General features: G+C 38.9%; 1 protein-coding gene and 1 pseudogene across 2 annotated transcripts in view; one reads left to right on the forward strand and one right to left on the reverse strand.

Moving 5' to 3' along the window:
- LOC135702671 (uncharacterized) overlaps positions 1-22,557 on the forward strand; it is a 79,367-nt pseudogene extending 56,810 nt beyond the window's left edge.
- The window catches only part of LOC135702720 (alpha-protein kinase 1-like), a 365,060-nt gene that overhangs the window by 259,043 nt on the left and 82,816 nt on the right, over positions 1-23,201 (reverse strand). The gene's annotated exons all lie outside the window — the stretch shown is intronic.

Genomic DNA, 23,201 nt, shown 5'->3' on the forward strand with positions numbered 1-23,201 from the left:
CAATCAGTAGGCACATGTTGTATAAATAATGCGCGCATCTTGATTTACGCGCAGCCTGTTCACATTGGCTTTGCTAGAAACTTTTACTGGAGGGGGCCTAGGGGAAGTTTGTAGCATTTTTGTTTTGTTTTGTTAAACTGCAGTTAAATAGAAACTCTGAAACTGCTATTAAATCAAAAGGTGTCAAGGCTATTTGTTATTTTATTTTTCTGTTCGATACATTTCCACTTCTCCCAATAATATGACCTTTTATGGCGAGACTTACTACTATTTTAATAGTGAAACATTAAATGTTATTATATTTATTTCATTAAACGCCTTTTTTTTGGGACCTCCAAAGTTTATTGATTTTGAACAAGCAATCATCATATGTTCCAACTTTTTGTAATGAAATTACATATTGTCTTAATCTCATAAGGATTTAATGGGTGTAAAACTAAAGAAAATTCTCATGTTAAATAATTCTCGGAATTAGATAATTCCATGGTTTTTGTAGCTAGATTTTTTTGATCTTCAATATATAATCATCAATTAAATCTCAGACAAAGGTAGATTAAATACTTCGAAAAACAGTTGGAGATCTTCAGAACTTGATTAACTTAAAGTTTTGGAAAAATATCCAAGGAATTTTACTAATATCTTCGTCTATCTGGAGATGTTTTGAATATTTGCTGCTGTCTAAGAAGGATGTCTGAAAGAATATCCTGTAGCCTATGCAACGTTACTTAAACATCTACAAAAGCAGGGATCGGGTACTGCTCAAATTTCTGTGAGTAAAGCACACGGTGTTAGGAGACAACACATTCATTTCGAAAGAGACGTGAAAGAGCATTTTAAAACGTGCAGGTTCATTATTTTTGTGATGGAGAACGGCCGCTTCAACGGCGTTAAGTCTCTTTATCTCTCTCTCTCTCTCTCTCTTTCTTTATCTCTCTTTTGGTTTTTCAGAGAGTGTGCTTTTTTTGCCTCTGTAGCGCTGTAGTAAAGCTAGAAACGGTAGGTACCTACTGGTGTTCTTTTCAAGCTAAAAGGCAATCAGTTTTCATGACGAAAGGTAGTAGCAGCAAGATATGTAAATCAGACATTGGGCCGTATGAATGATGAGAGTAAACTCTCTCGTGCTTTTCTTACGAAGAACTTAAATTCTTAATTTTGTTATAATGCATTTATTTTTCCAGGCTCATTTGCCGTAGCTTCTCAAATTCTTGCTTTCATGCGATTTGATATGTTTAATCTTAATAAAGAAAAAAAACTAGCAGGATTGTCCTGCATTTTTTCAATGGCTTAGAACCGATTTCTTCCACTGCGTTTAAACTTTAATCCAATACACTTAAAAAAATTCATGTAAATTTAGGTGCTCTGAGAGTGACATATACGAGCGTCAATTTTGATATAAATTTGAGTCATAACAGACGCGAAATATAGCTTAATCAAACGTACACTTTTCTTCGTGCAACGAACTTTTCAGTCTCGGAGCACTTAATATTACATGACACGTTTGTTTACGTCTAATCTTTTATGTCAACTACAACGGTAAACTGGTTTAATATTTAAGCGCAGCATGCATTGTCCTGTGTTGGATTAACCAGCTCTCATGTACCACGGGGTTTTTTTTTTTACTTAAAGTTAGTTTAAGTGCTTATAAATATTCCGTAATTGGGTGATTTTAAAATGTTCTATTGGGAAAAGTTTTGAAGCATGTTTACATATGAAGCCGTTTCCTAATATGGAAAATTATCATAAAACCAAATACTATTGGGATAGTTGCTAAAGGATTGTGATGATAATAAAAAAAATCCGTGTATCCCTCAACAAATTTTCAACTTGGTAGCTCAGCCCAACTAACGAAAGCCTTTCACTAAGTAGGCTACAGGTTTAGCCCAACGAGCAAAAGTTGACTGTAATTAAAATTTTCCTCATTAGAATATTTTAAAAACAATCGATTTAGGAATGTTTGCATCCATACTAACTTTTTGTGGTGATAAAACGAGTTACACGAAAATTGATTAATCCCCCCACTTCGGATACGTGTGCAGGTGAAGTAAACAGCGGGGCCTCAGATAGCCTAGTCATTATGGGTGAAATCGTATCAAGCTACCTTTAATTTAATCGTTGACAACCTTTAATTTAATTGATGATGCTGTTCTGAATGTAAAACTACAGTTTAACAACTTTTAAACCGTCCCAACTTTCGAATGGCAGTCGGTAGATGGATTAAAGTTCTCTGCTGTTTTATTTACTGAAAGACCTAGGTACATAACAAGAATAAAATGAGCAGTGCACATCGACCTTATAAAAATACCACATTAGTAGAAACACATAATTTGGTAATTTGCCACACTATTGAACACCATACAGCCACCGCAACATATAGTAGATGAGTGTCTATATTATTCGCCCAGCCTATTGTCTGTAGTCATTCGTTCAAATCTCTAAACCACATCTCACCTAAGTGAAAAGTTGTACCCCCTTCAACACATAGTGCACTACTCGATTGTGTTATGCGCGAGTAACACCCGTGCAGTCCAACTGCTCTCACCCAGATATGAAATCTCTCTCTCTCTCCTTTGTCTGTTTCTCATACGAAAGATGAAAGCCACGCTTTCGTATTTGAAAGCACCACAAGTATTTTTTGCACCACTCTGAGTTCCTAGCCCATCCCTGTACAAAACTCCCTTAAGTTTAAAAAAAAATCCTACATTGTTTTCTATGTCTCTTAACTCTACTTAGATCTCTGGAAATATTTGAACTTCTGGAAGGACCCCCATAATCTATAAATATTCCTGGCTATCTGCAAATTTCCTTGAAATTTAACGAAGTTTCCAAAACATCTGTAACCTCTACCGAGTTTCCAACCTGAAATTCAATGATTTAGTGGTAGTTTTGCAAATATACCATATTACAAAATTGTTCGTAAATATAAATCACATGCAAGTTATGTTTTGGTTTATATAATTTAAAAAAAATAAACGATTCAAGTAATTACTAAGTTTTTCATGGGATTTTCATATTATTTTAGTCTAGTAGAGTAGCGCATCGTGACCACGCCGTGCTGGAAATAAAATTTCCAAAAACACGAGCATGATGGCAAAAATAAGGGATGTGCCGTCAAAATGGCACTATACGCTACTCTACAGAGACTGGTAGGAGATAGACAGGGTGTTTTTGAAAATAGGTAGTCTAGGCACTCTTCTGCTCGAATGGTCATCGATAGCTACGAACGAAGCCCGGCTCTCCCACGGCCCGAATAACGAAGAGAGTGATTCGTGCGTCACGTGATCGTAGGCAGCCCACTTTTTCACCTTCCACCAGGGCATTTCCGGTCGTTCCTCTTCGTCGATGTGAGACGAATCGGGAGCAGGCCGATCCAAGATTTGACGGCAGATTTCCATCCAGTTGGAGAAAATCTCCTTGGTAATGACTTCCAGCGGCAAAGCGTATTGCGCGAGGGCGTAGAAAATCTTCAGGATGAGCTTCTGCATGAGAACGCTCTGTTCGGACGGATCCGATTTTGAATCTGCCCCCTCTGAGCTATAAAAGCCCAGCTTCCCCAAGGATCGGGCTCTTTTTTCCTGGGAAAGCAACAAGTAAAGTTCGGTGATTTTATCTAAAAGTTTTTTCTAAAAAGTATTGCTAAACGTTAAGGAGATAGTCTCGCAGTATTATAGTGCTAATCGTATAGGAGTTTCGACTCGCACATTAGTTGGACAGTTAGAGCTAGTGGCTGATTGCAAAGGAGCTTCGTGCTCGCTAGGCCTAAGTGTTCAGTGTCCCGAAACCACGTGAATATAGAAGAACGATCACCGTTGCAGAAAATCCGTGGTTCAGTGATAAGTGCTTCCCAGAGATCTGAACAGGTCTGTCCGTTACCATACGGTTCCTTCCACGGAATCTGTCTAACATCCCCATCACTTCTGGCAAGCAGTGCTGGAACACCCATTTCGGCAAAAGGTGCTGAAATTCCCATCCGGCATTGGAGCTGGAATCTGCAGCAGCAAAGGATTTGGCCACGGTTCATCGAGAGCAGCAGCGACGCACTATGGGCAAAAATGGGTCCAAAATTACCCAAAATTCAATATCTCAACAGCACGCTGAATTCCGGCCATAAAAAACAACTTTTCCAAAGGGAAATCGTTCGGGGAATCGATTGTACGTGGTCCCATAGACCGGAGAGCCTTGTAGGTATGTGTTTTGGACCATTTTACCCCATTTTCCCCTACTTTTTGGAGGAAATGTTTTTTTACAGCTCTATTTTTCGTAAAACATAAGCACTTTATGCATGGTTTTAGAAAACTATGTCTTTAAACAACAATTCATGAGATATTAGGGGAATACGGGGTACACTTTATAGGGGAGTAAGGGGTAAAAGTGAACCCTCGCTAAATTTATTTTAATTCATAAAAATGTTGAACGATGCGATTGTTTGAATGAACCCAAAGGTTGCCTGCAATAATAAGATTTTTGTTTTGAAATTTTAAGGTTAATTGGGGTTAAATAAGTTTTAATTTACTGCTATCTGTTTTAAAAGAGTTTTCACTTTTTTTGTCTGTATACAGCAAAACGATATAGTGGTTCTCAGAATTTTGTAAAAATTGGTAGTTTTGTTCCTAATCGCAACATATTAGACCCGTATTTGTTTATTTTGTCATTAGGGTGACTATTTATATATTAGAGCGGTCAAAAAATTTTTTTTTTCAATTTATTTCAAAAATTTATAACTTTTGAACTGTTTGGCCGATGACGGAACTCAAAATACCAAATGAAAGTTAATGAAAGGTATTTTTAAGAAAAAAATATTAAGATATTAAAAAAAGGATTTTGTATTAAAAAACATTGATTGTTTTTTTTCACTTTTACCCCTTACTCCCCTATAAAGTGTACCCCGTATTCCCCTTATATCTCATGAACTGTAGTTTAAAGACATATTATTCTAAAACCATGCATAAAGTGCTTATGTTTTACGAAAAATAGAGCTGTGAAAAAACATTTCCTCCAAAAAGTAGGGGAAAATGGGGTAAAATGGTCAAAAACACATACCTACAAGGCTCTCCGGTCTATGGGACCACGTACAATCGATTCCCCGAACGATTTCCCTTCGGAAAAGTTGTTTTTCATGGCCGGAATTCAGCGTGCTGTTGAGATATTGAATTTTGGGTAATTTTGGACCCATTTTTGCCCATTGTGCGACGGCAGAAGAGTGAGTCAAAGTTTATCTTCTTTTCGTAAACCCTTCTGGTTATAATAAAACCAATTTGAAGTCAACCTAGAATCTTTAAATTTTGAGTCGCGTTCATTACTTGCATGCACTGAACTTGATTACAGGTAGAGAACACAAAAACAGGTGAGTTTTCCCTAGCTACGGTGTGCCGACCCTGAGAGGCGTGAAAAGAGGTGTGCTAGCTAGCCGTTAGTTACACTTCTATGAAGTTCATTGAGCTTTTTTGAAGAAAGATCTCTTACAAACTGCAACTAAGTTCCCTAAACTGAATCGAGGATTTCTGAGGTACTCAGAAGTTTGCTGAACTGTATTTAAATAAAGTTTTAAGTAGCTTTTCAAAATGCTACAAAATTCGCAAAACTTCTACAAAGTTTTCTGCACTTTTAAGTGTTTCGTTGATTTTCCGCGAAGTTCCACGTACGAAATTTCTCAAACTTGTACGCAACTCCCTGACTATCTCAGGCTCATGAGGCTTCAAAAAAGTGTTCTGAAATTATATGAAGATCCCAAACATAAATAGAGTTCCCACTTTTACGCAGTTTTCTGTACTTTTTCCAAAGCTCCCTGAGTTTCTACGATGTTTTCTGAAGCTCTATGAAGTTCCCAGAATTTTTACTTTGTTTCGTTATTGTTAGCGATTTTCCCTAAACTTCTTAGAAGTCTCCCTGAGGCTTAAGAAAAATCCCGAACTCTTTTTTAATTTGTAGAGCCTGAAGACGGCTTATATGCTATCGATTAAATGTCGATATAATTCAAATTCTCGACATTTTTTCTTCAAGACTAGAACAATTAGAATAGTACTTCTTTCCTTTATTTAACGTCGGTCTCTGTTCCGCAATCTAGTGCCAATCACCGACGAACATCGATTGCCATCCATTGACGGCAATCGAATGTGCAGGAAGGCAGCTTCCACACCTGCGTAGGATACCGCACCCATTCAACACACATGGACCGGGACCAACGGCTTTACTTCCCTTCCGAAGGAAGACGCGACCAGAGATTTTTATGCCTCAGAAAAATCTCACCGACTTGGCTAGGATTGAACCCAGACCCATCGGGGTGATAGAAAGCAGTCACGCTTACCACCACACCACCGGCGCCGGCTAATTAGAATAGTAGACAATTATAAAAATCAATAAAAATAAAAAGTAACCTCGCAGCTGCTTGACAAATTACACAAAATATATGTATAAAAAAAACTTCCAATATACCAGGGGAAAGCTAGATAATTCCGGAGGAGGCCTGGTCCTCTTGGTACCCCATAACTTACGCAATATAAACAAGTTTCTCTTTTGAGTCAAGTGATTGGGTGTAAGTTGTTTAGGCTATTTAAATTAAAGTTAACATAAAATGTACGTGGTCAAATTCAACAAAAAGCCTTCAATTGAATTAGACCATGTAAATTCTATTTATAAACAATTGTCTTCAAAGTGTCATTATACGGCAATCAAATCGTTCAGCGTAAACGTTCCGTGCCATCCGGCAATCATTTCCGGCCAAATTTGCAGCTCAATCCTAATGGGAGTCGTTAAATAATTTCTTCGCTACGACAACCACTTAATTATGCCACCTGTTACCGAACAAGGTTGTTGCTTGAGCTACCTATATATTTTTTCTACCCGCTTGGCCGCCAAGGTACACTTGTTGCCTAATGCCAATCCGAGGTTGTTTGGTCGGCCGCTCGACCGTGGTTTGGCACCCATACACTTAATGCCACCCGCAACCAACGCCAACAGTTTGCATATTCCAGAATATATCTACGTCTACCTGTATATAATAACCCTGGCCAGACATCCGTCGTCGTCATCGTCTGTGGGTGTAGAGTGCTCCTTTTTAGGATGGTTTATTACGTGGTGAGCCTTTTTTTTCCTCGTCGTGGTCCTTGACTGGAGCCACACTGGCTCACATCATAATCACAGTTTTCTGGTAAATCGGTAACGACGTGGAACTCATTGCACCTGCTAATATGAACGACGGCAACGCAGCACACATCTGATGAGCTCATGAATTCATAAGGAGCCTCATTTCGGGAACGCTATGAATAGGTGTATCCCCTCAAAGCTTAGGCCTGGGGTTTAGTCAGGATTACAGGCCGACGAAAAGCGGGACGTAATTTAATTTACCACCGACTACACGATCAGCAGCACCACCATCTAAGCTGCCATGATTTTCATACGCCCCTTCAGAAAAAGAGGGTTACCAAACGCATGATGTATAAAAATAGCTGCCGAATGGCTCGTTATGTTCATTTATGGGGCTCTGAGCGCGGAAAACAGTTTTCCACCTGCTTGGAAGCCCAAGTGGAAAAACTTTCACCATTTGAATCTGCACCGGTCCATCCAAGTGAAACGATAAACTTTTCCCCGAGGGGGATTGCCGCTTTCCTATCCCTCAGTGAAAAGGGAATTGACGTTCTCTGCTCTCATTTCTTTGGTTGATTGGGTCGAAATGTTGAAATTGTCAGTGATGAAGATATGGGCATGGATATATTGTGTGATCTTATGTGAAAACGAGCCAAAAATAGGCGCTATTCCGTTTGGATTCGGCAGGCAAAGAAGTGCTTGGTGACGCCACATTGGTTTTCGAGGAGCTAGTAAAGATGCCGCCTGCAATAACAACAGTGAAACGCTACGTCGAGGACCATGATGACAAGCTTGACACGGTGACGTCGAGTTGACGGGGCACAATAGAACGGAATGCGATTTCCTTGTTCTTTAGGGAACATGCATAAATGACGTAGCACTTCTACACCACTGGCGCAGCTAATATTCACCTTCATAACTTAAATAATCTGGCTGACCTATCCAAAAACTGATGTTGGTTGGACCTATTTTTTCAATCGCTAGTTTAGTCAATCTCCGCTATTTTTTTTTTTTCAAAGATTTCTTTACTATCATTAAAAACTCTTTTTCTTCAATTTGCATGGGTGTTTTATTGAAAAAAAAAACATCAAAACAATTGAGTTTCAATGTGTTTTCAAAACAGTTCACTTTTCACGCATTAGCTCGTCATCATACCTTACTTTCAAACATACAAAAAAGGAATAATTTTTACATTTATTTTTATTTTCATGCAGTAAAATACTGCTTTAAGGTTTAAACAACACGTTAGTGTGCCATTTATCCAATGGTTTAATTGACGAAATTCGAATAGATAAATATGATCATGGTTGGACCTACGCATGATGATGGTTGGACCTATGTGTTTCCTAAGACGGCCGCTAGGTGCGCTTCGGTTTGTCTACATCCTTCATGCGCAGCTGATTTGAAATTCGATTTCGTTTTGGCCGAGTGATCAGTTTCTTCGATTGAAAAAAATGGCTAAAGAAAAGAGTTATACGGTCGAAAATCTTCAAGAGGCTGTACTTTTAGTAAGAAATAAATCACTTACCGCGTATCAGGCACAGAAAAGGTACAATATTTCGAAAACGACACTTCACGCAAAAATTAAGGGAAGCCACGGCAAGAAATATGGAAGGGAAATAGTGTTGAGTGTTGATTTGGAGAACCAGCTAGGGGATTGGGTTTGTATGTGCGCTGCTTCTGGCAGTCCCAAGACGACCAAAAAGATCTAGGAAGCTACTAATGACCTTGCGTTACCAGTTGGGCGTAAATTTAAAGGAGGAATTCCATCGTCAGGTTGGCTGGAAGGGTAATCACCGATTTCCGAACTACCACGAAAGCACCGAAAGAATCTGTTAATATGAATTTACATTAAGCACTTCTCATACACCTTCTGTGTATGAATTAACTTGAAATAAAATGTTAACAAACTAAAAATTGCTAACTGAAACTTATTTCCGAAAAAAAAACTCCTAGGAGAAAAAAAATTATAAAATAAATCGGAATAAAGTTGTGATATTCTGTCATTTTAAGCCCCTAAATTCCACGGGGGCACCCAGAACATGCCCGAGAGTGACCAATGTGGTCCAAGGCACTCAATTTTGTTTTGATCTTGTTATCGAATTTGGAAGTAATGTGAAGTGTCGCATGATAGGGTTTATTCCTTCCATGTCAAAATTAGGTCCATGTTCCATTTACCCTGGAACTTGTTCCGGCCATATCTCCGGAACCAGTTGACCGATTCCAAAAATATTTGAATAAAAACGTTTTATAAAATCAATTGTTCATAATATTTAACTTTTAATGATATTATTATAAACAACATTTTTAATAATTATATGTTGAATTCATAAAAAAAATACGACATGAATGTTGACGTCGTGTGAAACCGGCCTAAATAGGTCCGACCATCATCAGTTACCCTCCCAAGTAACAATTTTGGTTTTATGAGGATTCTGCAGACTAGAGATGGGCAATCCGCTCCTGAGCTGTTCTATAGACCCGATTCTCTAAAATGAGCTGGTGACCCTTCTTCTTCTTCTTCGCTTTTCAAGCTTATTGCATATCGCATATTAGCTTATTGCGTGTTCTCAACTTAGTGTTCTAGATGCACTTCCACAGTTATTAATTGAGAGCTTTCGATGCCTGTACCATTTTTGCATTGGTATAATTGTGTGGCAAGTCCAATCATACTTCTATGCCCAGGGAAGTCGAGAAATTTTCCAACCCTAAAAACTCCTAGACCGGACCAGGAATTGAACCCAGCCACCTCCAGCATGGTCTTGCTTTGTAGCTGCGCCTTTACCGACTGAGCTAAGGGAGGCCCCGTGGTTTATTTTTTAGGAACCGCAGCTCATCAGCTCACTGATATCACAAGTCTAAACCATTCAATTCATCACTCATAGCGAACTTTTGGAAAAAAAAAGACCGCGTAAACCAAGACGCGGGCGCAATACAACATGTGCCTACTGATCGACAGCACCAACGGTAAAAGCTAACTTTCAAGCGGCTGTTTGGAAGAGAGAGACATATGTACATGTGCTACACGATGTTAATTTTCTACTGGTATTTTTCAATTTATTTATGTATCTGGCTCTTGTTGCTGATGTTATTACTCTAGCATATGTGCTCTCATCTCTCCTCTCATCATTCTTTGGGGGAGCGGAAGATCCGCACAAAGGCAAATAACCGAAAATCGAAATGCAGCTCTCCAGCTTATCAGCTCAGCTCCGGATTCGAATCATCGACTGGAATTATTCACTGGGAGCTGTTTAGGATGACAACTCTCGGACCCGTCCAGCTCATCGGATCTTTTTTGTTCTCTCTCTCTCTCTCTCTCGATTCTTCACGATTCAGCTCAATGTGAGCTGAAGAGCTGTTTAAAAGAATTGGCTCCCTTTAGTGAGCTGGATAGGTTTGATTCACTCAGCCAGATGAGCTGTTTTTTCCACCTCTACTGTAGACCACTATTTAGACTTGTAGAATGCTATAAAACCGCGATAAAACCTGCAATGTTACTTGGGCTAGTCCCTAATAAAAATAACCATAAAAGAGAGCTTAACGACGTGTTCAGGGTATCATTAAAATCATTTATGGGGTAGTTTACCCATCCGGGATACAGTTCGTTTATGGTATTTGTTTGTTAGGGGTGGAAAGTGCGATAATAATTAGAATCATACTAATAGTTTCGCTAAGTTATAGGGTTCATGTCATCGTTTACAAATGTGACAGAGTATGCTAGAACCAAAGCTTGTAGAACAATAATGATTAACGGTTCTGTAAGGAATTTTATTGTTCATACCAGGGCTCATACTAGTAAGTATGTAACTACAGTCAATTCTCCCTTACTCGATATTCAAGGGACGATCGACTTAAGGGGGAATTAATTAAAATTGTTGTATGCTTTATTAAAGTTATTTTTAGCCTGAGGCTAGTTCATCACTATATTAGATACAGAACGTCAGAAAAAACAATCAAAATTAATGAATCTATTTAGCAGTGATTTTCATATGAAAACGTAATCTTTGACGTTTGATGCCAAATAGTCAACAAAAATATTGTTTTTAAACAAACAATTTAATTACTTAAAAGTTCCCAAATAATTATGTTCAAAAACGTTGTCTATGTTAGAATAACTTTAAAATAAAAAATCGGCTTTCCCCAAACCTACACCATTCAAAAGAGGGGACTTATACTGTGATTTTGATTTCTTACTTAAATCTATCATCGGGGGTCAGGAACAATACATTTTTTTATATATTCCATACTGTTAGAGCGAGACAAGTGCTTAATATCGACATTTTAATTTGCCTGGGCATCCCTAATTAAGATAAGATACGAGAGAGAATCTCTCCCGCCGGGCTGTTCTTGCTCCTTAAGCTGGGTTTAGACAGGGCAAGTCAATTGATCAAGTCAGTTGAATTCAACTGACTTGAACGCGAATAGAACGTGAAAACCATGTCATTCAACTGACTTCATCAACTCACTTGAATTGAAAAAAGTTAAACCAGGCTCAACTTTTCAAGCCAATTGAATTCAACTGAGTTGATCATTTGACTTGCCTAATCTAAACCCAGCTTTATGTCTAGATAGAGCTGGAATTAGGGGAAGTTTTCCCCTACTCGATGGTGATGTCAATTTGTCAGTAAGAGCCATGACTTTCGAGAATAATCATCGATAGAAAATCTCAAGTGTGAATTTTGTTTGCCGCATTCGCACGCGAGTTTATTTTCGTAGGGAGGCTCAATGAATGAGATTTGAGAATGATTATCCGCACATTGGATAGAAGTCATTGTTTACAAAAGCTGTTACGCCCTAATTCCAGATCTATCTAAATGTGCATACGACCGATCGCTACCAATCGAGTCAGCTGTGTGGCACATAGATATCAGCGTTGCCAGATTGTGTTTAAGCTTATCGGCATCAAGGGCTTATAAAAATCGGTATTTCTAGATAGAGCTGAAATTAGTGCGTAACAGCTTTTGTAAACAATGACGTCTCTCGATGATTTCTCGAAAGTCATGGCTCTCCCTGACAAATTGACATCACTATCGAGTAGGGGAAGACTTCCCCTCTGCGATTGATATGTTGGTTTGTGTAAGCGTTCCTTGAATTCCTAGAAATCGACGAGAGACGTCATTGTTTACAAAAGCTGTTACGCACTAATTTGATAATTCGATAAGCTTGAACACAATCTGGCAACGCTGATATCAACGTGTCACACAGCTGAGTAGTTCCAGTTCTATCTGGATTGATCGGTTTTTACTATTTTAATTAATTTAATATTTTTGCCGTTTTCGAAGGCGAAAATTTAAACTTTTGGATTAAGAACGGTCTTTCCAAGAAAGTCGGTAAAAAATCCAAGGAATGTTTGGATTTGCTTCCGAAAAAAATCCGAACAAACTTCGAGAAATATAAGAAGCCCTTGTGGAGAAAGTTTCAAGAAAGCTCCAAGAAAAATCGGAAAAGCATCCAGGGTACTTAAAAAAAATCTGAGAAACTTCTGGGGAAAATAAGAAGAAACTTTCAGGAAAAATCGGATGACACATCCAGAGGAAGCCAGAAAGATTTCGGAAATTGGAAGAAAATTCCAGGAACAACTAATTCCAGGGTTAGCCAGAAGAAGCTTGGAAAAACCTTCTAACAGAAGTCGCAAAAAAGCCTCCGGAAGAAGCTCATGGAGAAACTTCCAAAGGAAGAATTCGATAGATATTTCCGGTAGAAATTTAAAGGAGCTTCTTGGAGAAGACGGATGAAACTTCTTCGAGAAGCTGGAAGAAGCTTCATCCGGTGGAAGCCAAAGGGTTTTCGGTACAACCGAAAGAAACTTCTAGAAGAAGTTGGGGACGAAGACATAAAATCTCAAAAATCGGTATTCTGAGGAACCTTATCTGTTTATCGAAGTTCAAAATTCGGTTCAAATACCGATAAATCGGTAAATCTGGCAACGCTGATAGATATGTAGAATGAGTACACGCTAACTCTAAAGTACTCTTTAAATGAGTATCATGTTTTGATTCACTACACGGAGAGAAAATACTTCGCAAAATTTGAGTTCTTTTGACTTAATATTGATTTCAGCCTCTCACTTAAACTCTTTGTTGTTGTAAAAAAAGGAACGAGAGATTCAACCCAACGATATAGTTCAGCCCAATAAGTTACTTTTGAGTAAATTGTATATTCTCACATTTACGTGAATTAAACTTAATTTTGGGTTGAATATATTTAAAAGTAGGTATTTTTTTTGCTGGTCTTAAATGGAAACTACTATATGCGATTTACTCAAAATTGGGTTTTGGGCTGAACCCTGGAATTGAGGGAAAAGTACTTAATATTGGGTAGTTTTTCATCTCCATGTATGAAAGTTTGACAGATAAAATGAGGGGTTCGTAGATTTTCCTATGTATCTATGGTGGTACGATTGAGTTTGCTTTTTTGATCCAGCCGGTGTTGATTGAGGTGAAAAAGTTTATTTTAAAACAATCCTGCGACTGGGAGTTTCATTGTTTGCTTCACTTTCAGAAAAGAGAATAGTCAAACAGCAAATTTGAAGAACAGTACAGCATTCCTGGACATGACCTGGTACTGGTAATAGTAATACCATAGAGGTACGATGAAGTTAGCTTTTTTTTATCTATTTTAGTGCCCTCTTTCACGGTCCCTTTCATCCAATGAATACCCCCCGTATGTAAGGTAATTTTGTGGTTTTGCTGCCCCCTCGATGAAACTTTGCGCTCTTTTTTATCAAAACAATCACACCAAAATCAGAGATGTCCCATTTTTTAATTATTCGAATATCAACTAATCGATTATTTTTTGTTCGCTATGTTATCATTTTTCCACCAATGAGAGTGCAGCATATATTTGATTCGATGGGTGATGATCCTCTGGAGAAGTTATTGCTTATATCGGCATGATATAACCGATTACAAATATATCACTTTTCGGTTCGTTAACCGTTTAATCTATTATTTGAATGAAAATCGGCCATCACTAGATGAATGTGAAACATCATTTCAAATTCAAGGACCGTACATAAATAATGATACAATTTGAAAGGGACTGGGACTAATCACAAATTTCGTCCCCATGGTAACTGAAATAAACACGAGTGCTAACCGGTTGCTTCCGTCGACTTAATAAAGTTGTAATTAGTGTTAGTGTTAATAAAAGTGTTTTATGTTATGCAAAATCGTCATTTTTTTGTGTTTCCGAAACGTTTGTAATGCGAAGGGCACGAACACACACAAAAAGGCTGAGACAAAGTGACTCATGGAAATAATCACTCAAATTTATTTTGTATGGAAAAGTGCCTTCGATAAAAATTTTAGGTTATAGTGTCAAAATAATGGAGAAAGATCCTTTTTTCGATTGGTAAAGGTTTCGGGCATGCCGATTTGTTTTTGTTTTGTTTAATCTTGTTAGTAGACCACAATGATTAATTTTACTGCTACAACTTTCACCGCCCAACAAACGATCGTCTATTGAAGAAACGACTTCTTGACGTATTTATTCAACTGCATGCTCAATAATATTTGTATTATTTTTAATAATAACTTCTGTTCAGGCTTTGTTCACACAAATCTGGAAAATTTATTCAACCACAACACATTGAACTATTGGTGTTGTATAAGGTATGTCGAGAAGCTGTTATTCGACTGATATGAGTTGCTTGCTTGTGACTTTGCTAATGTTATCCACCTATTTTAAATAATTGCAGCACTCCAAAACTGATGGTTTTGGTTCCTTTTGAAACGGAGAATACGAATATCCAATTACCTCAATACCCCTAATGAACTCAATTTTCGAAAAAATAAAATAAATCGACTGTGAGCATTCATAAGGGCGAATACGCGATGATCGATTCTCTTCATCGATTTTCTCTTTGCATTGCTACAGCTAAGCGAAACAATTTTCTAGAATTTGTTCAATGCAGAGTAGTAACAGGTTGTATTGGCTATCAAAAGCAACAGCAAACGCACCGAGAAACGTTAAATCTAGCGAGTTATTAACAAAAGAGAAAATCGACGAAGAGAATCGATCATCGCGTATAGGCCCTTATGCATGCTCACTGTCGAAATAAAACATGATATTAAATCCACTTAATGAGGTAACCATACATGGGGAAATTACCCAAAACACATCGAGAAAGGGAGGCATCGTGTTAGCCAAGAAGAATGCTTGCAAAATTGAGGTTAGGAAAAATATCGAGATACAGGATATCGAGTAAGTATCGGGAGCTGACTGTGATATTTATAAGTCATATCATTTATAGAATTTCTGCAGATGGTGCAATAAACACCAAATCGTTGGATGAAGGGCAATAACTAATCGTTTGATTACTTTACGACTGCGAAGCCGAGAAACTGCCGTTGATAAATTTCGTAAACTTCAAAATACTTCCCTAATAGTCTTTGCCCACAACGGTTGCTAGATCTTATATATACATAGAATTCTGCTCCAAGCTGCCTCAGTAATAGCCTTTATCTAACTTTTCTCATTAAAAACTAAGCCTGGTTGTGTCTCTTTTTCAACACTATTGGATATTACTAACCATATCAAATCTATGATGCACCGAGCGTTCATTGTGGGTGCTGAGCAAAACTGAAGAAGAGAAGATGATTATACAATATGAGTGGTACCATGGAGCCCTTTCTCGGAACGAGTGTATTGCTAATCGACCTCGTCTAAGATTCAAGGTTGGCTTCTGTGATGATTGGTATCACATTAAAGGTAAAATAGGTAGCACCATCTTCATCAAAATGTAAGTATTGTTGACATTAATCATAACTAGATTAAATGCAAATTTATACTATCGGTAACTGGATCAACGATATTTAAACATGCGCATTCAATCTCAATGACTTCTAATTCTGCATGTTCAACACCTTTGACTCTCCTTTCTCTTATCCTTCACCTTTGCATCTACTACACGGTAACCGCAAAATACCCAATAATGACTACAAAGTAAGCATTTTCGAGGGAAACTGGGACTACTCATTCAATGAGTAAAATTTTACCCATTTATGAGTAATTACAACTACAAAAGCAAGTGGTATTTCAGTTATTCATTTTTGATTAACAAATACTCATCAATGGGTAATATTTTTACTCATTTAATGGGTAGTTCCAGTCTCCCTCGAAAATGCTTACTTTGTAGTCATTATTGGGTATTTTGCGGTTACCGTGTATGGTAATAATCAACTCAGCCCTCGTTAAAATTTTCGGAATTTTCGACAATACCTTAAGCTGGGTTTAGACTAGGCAAGTCAAATGATCAACTCAGTTGAATTCAATTGGCTTGAAAAGTTGAGCCTGGTTCAACTTTTTTCAATTCAAGTGAGTTGATCAAGTCAGTTGAATGGCATGGTTCAATTCGCGTTCAAGTCAGTTGAATTCAACTGACTTGATCAATTGACTTGCCCTGTCTAAACCCAGCTTTACTCTATTATCGTCAGGGGGTAAACTACAAGGGACAGCCCTTAGGGTTGTACGCAATGGTGACGTAGGACTACGTGGTCTTATATAATTCTCTCAGTTCATACTCTTTAGCACGACGCGCTTGACATAGATAGCCCATAGCAACTCACGAAGAGTTACTGATTCCGATCAATAGCGATGCGGCTTCTTCCTCCTTCTACGGGTGCTCATGTGGGATGCAGCTCGCTGCTAGCAGGCAGCCTTTCGTTTTGTACTGGAGAACAGCACCACTCACCACGCGGTGATTGAATAAACACCGTTTGGTGATACCGGCTGGAATTCAACTTTTAGATCTGCGTTAAGGAAATCGCTTTTCGCAGGCGATTGGTGATAATTTTAATTATCATAGCAACAGTTGCACATTCGTGCAATTTTCAATAGTGACGTTCCGAAAAATGATAAAGTCAGATGCGTAGATATATATCTGAACGATTTGTGATAAAATTATTGAAATTGGTTCAGGGGCAGCTGAGTTATTAACGTTCAAAATCTTTCATAATTTTGTAACATGTTCCATTTTTGGTTTTCACAAAGTGAACCCCCATATAGATAGAAATCACAGACGTAGAGCTCAATTTTGGCATGTGGATACATTGTTTTTCAGAGCATCTATTGGCCAAATTTGAGTGCTCTAGGACTTTGTTTACTCCCTGACGATAATAGGTTAAGGTATTGTCGAAGCCGACATTTCCCCTACTACATATCAAAAATTCGGGACGATGACGGACCATCAGAGCACACCCAATTGAAGTGATTTGGATGGGGAGGTTGAAGATGTCAAGTCCCTGTTGCTAACATTTCATGGATAAACTGCGGGCTCTTCTCCCCATTCATTGGGGCATTGGCCTGTTGGATGGCTCGTTTTCTGAACAATTTTCTGATCAAGTTGTTGGAAGAAGATTCTTAACTCTCCCAAGGAAATTAATTGGCGAATTGCCTATCAATCCATCCATTCGTTTTGGCCCTTCATACAGCGACTTTCGGATTACAATCAGAGGTTATTGATCAAGTTCAACAGTGAGGAGAACCCACAGTTATCGGACTAGTTTCCGTGCTACAATGAGTCGTAGACCACTATCATCATCATCATCATCTAGCTTTTCTCATTACAATCCTTGTATGTTATGGTCTTGAGAAGGTTCATCCCCATAAAGCAAAATTTGCTAAAATTCAGCATTCGCTACCACAAACTCGAATTTAATTACAGAACAACATCACATTGTCCCCAGCAGGTCAAACAACCTAGAACACATTTTCTCTAAATTTATTGGTCCACCTCAGTCGAAAACATCAACAACGCTGCTGGTCCTCCCGCTGCTGATGATGTATACCAAACACTGCAAAAACTTTTCATTCTAAAATAAACATACACATTTGGGAAAATTCCACCTTCCCGTGACGGACCCGGACCGAAGAGCACATAGAACCAAAAAAAAAACAATGACGAATAATGAGAATTGGAAATTTGATTTATGGGTTCAGTCACCACCGCCCATCCCCGGTTGGATGCATGCCGAAAAAAATTTGCCAACAATTGTTGGACCAAAGTTGAAAGTTCAGCTTTGTTGTTTTCTCATAATTCAACTTTTGTGCGAAATGTTCACGTCTCACGAGACAGCTATGCTGAAATACCGAGATAACGTGTTTACGGTACCTGGCACCAGCTACCTTCGAGAGAGTGCGTCAATATTCACGGCTGCATAGGAGTTTTGCACACACGAAAAGAAGTGGACTCCCTCTTGCCCAAATTTGAGTTTAGTTTAGTCTTAAATCACTTAAAGTGCAGGAACTCAGCGATGAGTGAATTTGTTTCACGTTTGTCCAGGTTTTTCAATTTTTTTAGATTTGCCAAGGAAAAAGTTCCCGAATATGATAATAGTAAAGATTGGATTCACTCAGTTTTTGGTACTACTCCTAAATTTTCCTCATTTTCCATGAGGCAAATGACATGAGGCAATTTACTCTTCGCTGAGTTCCTGCACTTTTGGAAATTATGAGTAAACTAAATTCAAATTTGGCTCGTTCTCATTAGCCGTGTAGATCTGGCGAAGAAAAATCGCACTCACATTTGGACTGCTGGGATGGATTTGACAAACAAAACAATTCAATACGTGACTTCCTCGTAGCTAATGTAGCTGTTGAGTTTAATTTTTTCGTTTTTCGATAGCAATTCCACATTCCAGAGTTACGACAAAATTGTGTACATACGCTGGTGAAATGGAACTAATCATGGGAACTATTTGAAGTAATTTATGAAAAAATCAACGCTTTTCACTAAAAATTAAATACCTTTCATGTACGTCCGTGTTGCAACAACATAAAAAATTGGTTCCAAAATCATTGCGTCTCAACCTGACCTAATTTGTAACCTAACCCGTCGGATTAATAATAAACTTGACGCTTGACATAGATGGCCCACAGCGACTCACGAAGAGCTACTGTCTCCGATCAATAGCGATGCTGCTTCTGCCTCCTTCTATGGATGCTCATGTGGACTGCTTGCAGGCAGCCTTTCATTGTATACTGAAGAACACCACTTGAATAAACACCGTTTGGTGAGGCCTGATAGAATTCAACTTTGAAATCCGTGTTCGGGAAAATCGCTTTTCGCAGGCAATCGGTGATAATTTTAATTACCATAGCAACAGTTGCAAATTCGTGTAATTTTCAAGAGTGACATTTTTAAAAATAGTTAAGTCTTAAATTAAACAGATGCGTAGAAATATTTCTGATCGATTGGTGATAAAATTATTGAAATTGGTCCAGGGGCAGCAGAGTTATTAGCGTTCAAAATCTTTCATAATTTTGTCACATGTTCCATTTTTGGTTTTCACAAAGTGTTCCCCACATAGAAATCACACACGCAGTCCTACGTCAAAAATAGTTCCTACGCTATATTTTGCGTCAAGTCTAGCATCAATCATTATTTGATTTGACGTTGCGTTGATAAAGTTAAAAGAGAGTGTCCACTTTTTTCGTGAACATACCTACGGGCTGTTAACAACACTGCTGTACAGACAGACACAATAATGGCGACGCCGTAAGAGGCGGAAATAATTCAAACGAAATGAGATATGCCGTGCTCACGCTTTATTGTGCCATCATCAAGCAGGACGATGGACGACCGACGGAGGGAATCGGGAGATTGTTTGAACTGAAAACAGAAATGAATCATTTTACAGCCAATTTAAGTAAGTTGTGCCATAAATCGTGCAATAGTTTGCGTCCGCGTGAAAATGACAGAATTTATGGCGCCCGGTGACATGCTGCTGGTTTTATGAAAGCTACGTCGCAGTTGGTGGTATTGTGCATTTGTTTGGGTGACGATGTGTCTCCATTAGAATGTGAATGGAGGTGATGATACCAAGCAAAAAGAAAATTCTTAAACCCTATGCTGTCGAAGCAGCCCAGAGGGGCTAATTTTTAAAAGCTGGGTGCTGGGACTAAAAATATTGATTTAAAAATTGGTGGGGTTGTGTACAAGACACGACCGAATGGTTGACGTAGACTACGTTGAGATGTTTAGTGAACTTCAAGTGCATTTTTCTTGATATTTATTTAAAATACAGTAGAAGTAACTTATTTCCTCAATTTACTCCATTTCCTCTCCTTGACACGTCAATTTCCTCACCCTTATTAGTTATTTTTCTGACTGTTTCTGGACTTTCCGTTAGGGATATTTCCGCATATGAAACATTTGTCTTTTATCCTCCGTTATTAAATAAATTCCCCGTGCACACTTCAATGCCCATCCCATCTCCGTTGAACATTTGTTATGGATAACACGTTTAACAAAACGCTTGATCACAGTGGGATACCTCCGGTGGGAAATCGTTCACAAGCATGTATTGCACATCCCAGCCTAAGTAGCATTGTAAGTTTTATTGAGGTTTTAAAGCACTCTACATGTCTAAATCATAGTCGACAGTACCCTCATAAAACCCAAATTGTTACTTGGGAAAACTAACATACGACTGCGCATTATTAGTCGGATTATAACTGAGCAGGCTTGTTGGTTACTTGGGATTGCCCCCTCACTTTCTTTCCATCAGCATAATTGAAAATTTGATATTCAGAGTTGTGCTTTCACACAATTAGAAAGTTTGGTCTATGTTCAATATTTAATCATAATTTGCTATTTCAAGCGATTAAAAATGTGTCCAGCCAAGTAGGATTATAATTCTAAATGTTCATTAGATAGCTTAACGTAGGAATTTATCAGAAACTCCAAACTACAAGTATTTAGAAATATATCTCTTAACTTTTTGACACAAAGAAGCTCCAACCCATTTTCAGAGTTTTAATTTTAAATTGTTGGACCGAACTAAACACAGCACTACCCAGAAACTCGCTAATCTACTTGGTTCATTTTGTATTTTGCGGATTTTGTAACAAACAACAATGTAAAGCTCTGCTTAAAGATGTAAATGATTTTTTTCTTCTGGATCCCACTTCAACACAGGAACGGCCCAAAATCATCAAAATTCAGTTCGCCAAGCAGAATCTCACGAACACTAGCGTGTAAATTCATAGGATTTTGACAGTTCTTACAGTAATGCATCTGTAATTTGTATACAACATCCGAAGTCCCTCCTTTTTTACATATTCTGCAGAAAAGAATACATCCGAAGTCTCTCCTTTTTTACATATTCTGCACAAAAACTACTTTGTAAGCCCCACCCCTCGCAGGGTTTCCCGCCGCTGTTTTTAAGAATGGGGCGTGACAGAAAGTATCTTTTGTCCAGAGTATGTTAAAAAGGGTGGACCTCAGATGTTATTCTAATTGCCTATAAAGAGTGTAACGCCTCCGCTAGCTATCATCAGACTGACAGCATAGCGGAGACGCTTCATAATGAGGCTAGATTGATATTGGCGTTACGATCATTCGTAACACCCCATTATCGATATTTCTAGCGCGGACAACAACCAAACCCGTCGCGAAGTGTTCGTGTTCTTGATATATTGAGACATCAGCTGTCTCCCTCTCATACCATGCAATCTACAGATTGATAAGAAAAGATTATGCAACAAAAGCGGCCAATCAGAATCGGCCGCGTGTAAAATGCAGAGGGGATATAAACACGACTCTGCGCGTGGTGAGATCATCTGCAAGTTGGCTATCGAGCTAGACAGTTAGGAAGATTTAAAGCTAAACCGTAAATTTATTCAGAGCGAAAAATTATAAAGTTACCGAACAGTGAGTGCGAAGGCACTGTCAAGTGCGGGAGATCGGTACTTTGAAAAATATCACCATCAGACAAATACTTAAATTTATAGTGCTAGTGTATCACCGAGATTATCGATTCGGTGAATCATACCAGGTCAATCCTTCGAAAGAAGATTCTCGGTGGGGACCGAAAACTATCGGCGTCATCGACGTTCCACCTCGTGGTCGAGTACAAAAGCACACAGCAGCCATCTTACACCAGAGTATCTCGGTGTCCAGTGCGTTTTCGGACCGCGCTCTCTAGTGCTTTCCGTCGTTCGGTGGTCACCCACCGAAGAAGTGCTCTCTGCTTTCTGCAGCACTACGCAAGCCACGCCGTGGCCCTCGGCCGCTAGTAAACCGTGATCGTTTCACGCTCCGCCGCCTACGTTTCCGAACCTTTGTCGGCACCACTCGCCGGCACGGGTAGCCAACGGGATCCGCAAGAGGCTCGACTCACACCGCCGTGAAGAGTCGCCGATCGCACAACCGCAGTATTCTTTTATTCCGTATTCGCCTACACCGTGGCCCCCGGCCATTAGCGACAACCGTTGATCGTACCGCCGTGACTTCGTAGCACACCGAAGAGCACGCTGTGGCCCCCGGCCGATAGCAATAGGCCGTCGATCGAACTGTAGCGATCCCGCAGTCGAACAACGCTACCCACGCGGCTTCCGGCCGACCGCTTCAGCGAACGAGTCGTCACTCCGATTGGCGATTGGCAACAACGGCGTTGGCATTCCGCCGACCTCGATCACCTCCACGTGCATCAGCAGCAGCAAGTAACCCGGGTTGCCATCGAAAAAGAATAGGTTAGAGCGCTTTAGTTTTTAAGTTTAACTCATGTGTCAAATAACAACCTGAAATACGTAGCTTCCAAAATTGTATTCTTTGCCCACACTTAGTTTCTTTTTGTGAGCGAGAACCAACCTGCAAATTCAATCTCAACCTTTGATCCCGTAAATATACATAGTTAAATGAACCTGATTGAATGCTTTTAGTGAATTAATCTCTTTTTGACACACGTTGATTGCATGAGTTTGATCGCGTACGTTAGACCCGCCCTGAGTGAGCTAGCTTGGCAAACTTAAACACGCATTTCCGCATCACATTTTTGTATGTGTTGGCGCTTAAGCGGATTTTTTGATTTCGATTCAGGGTTTTTGGTCAACGTTGATCTCATTTTGGTTGACTTAACGGTTAACACAGCAAAAATGAGAGCAAAATTTTACACTGTTGAAGCAAACGGAAAACTAATCCTGCTTTCAATGAAATCAATTTGATTACTGATTTTGCATTCATAATGTTTAACTGAAGGCCCGTAGAGTAAATGGTTACCATTCATGTTTCTCAAGCTGAAAGACTTAGGCTCCAATCTCACCGCGGGCAAGTCACGAATGACCTAAAATGTGTTAAACAAATCAGATAAACGATAATCATTAGTTCAACGACAGAT

Source organism: Ochlerotatus camptorhynchus, unplaced genomic scaffold (genome assembly GCF_037179485.1).
Source record: "Ochlerotatus camptorhynchus isolate MF236.1 unplaced genomic scaffold, CSIRO-AGI_Acam_v1.1 ptg000196l, whole genome shotgun sequence".
Lineage (NCBI taxonomy): Eukaryota > Metazoa > Arthropoda > Insecta > Diptera > Culicidae > Ochlerotatus > Ochlerotatus camptorhynchus.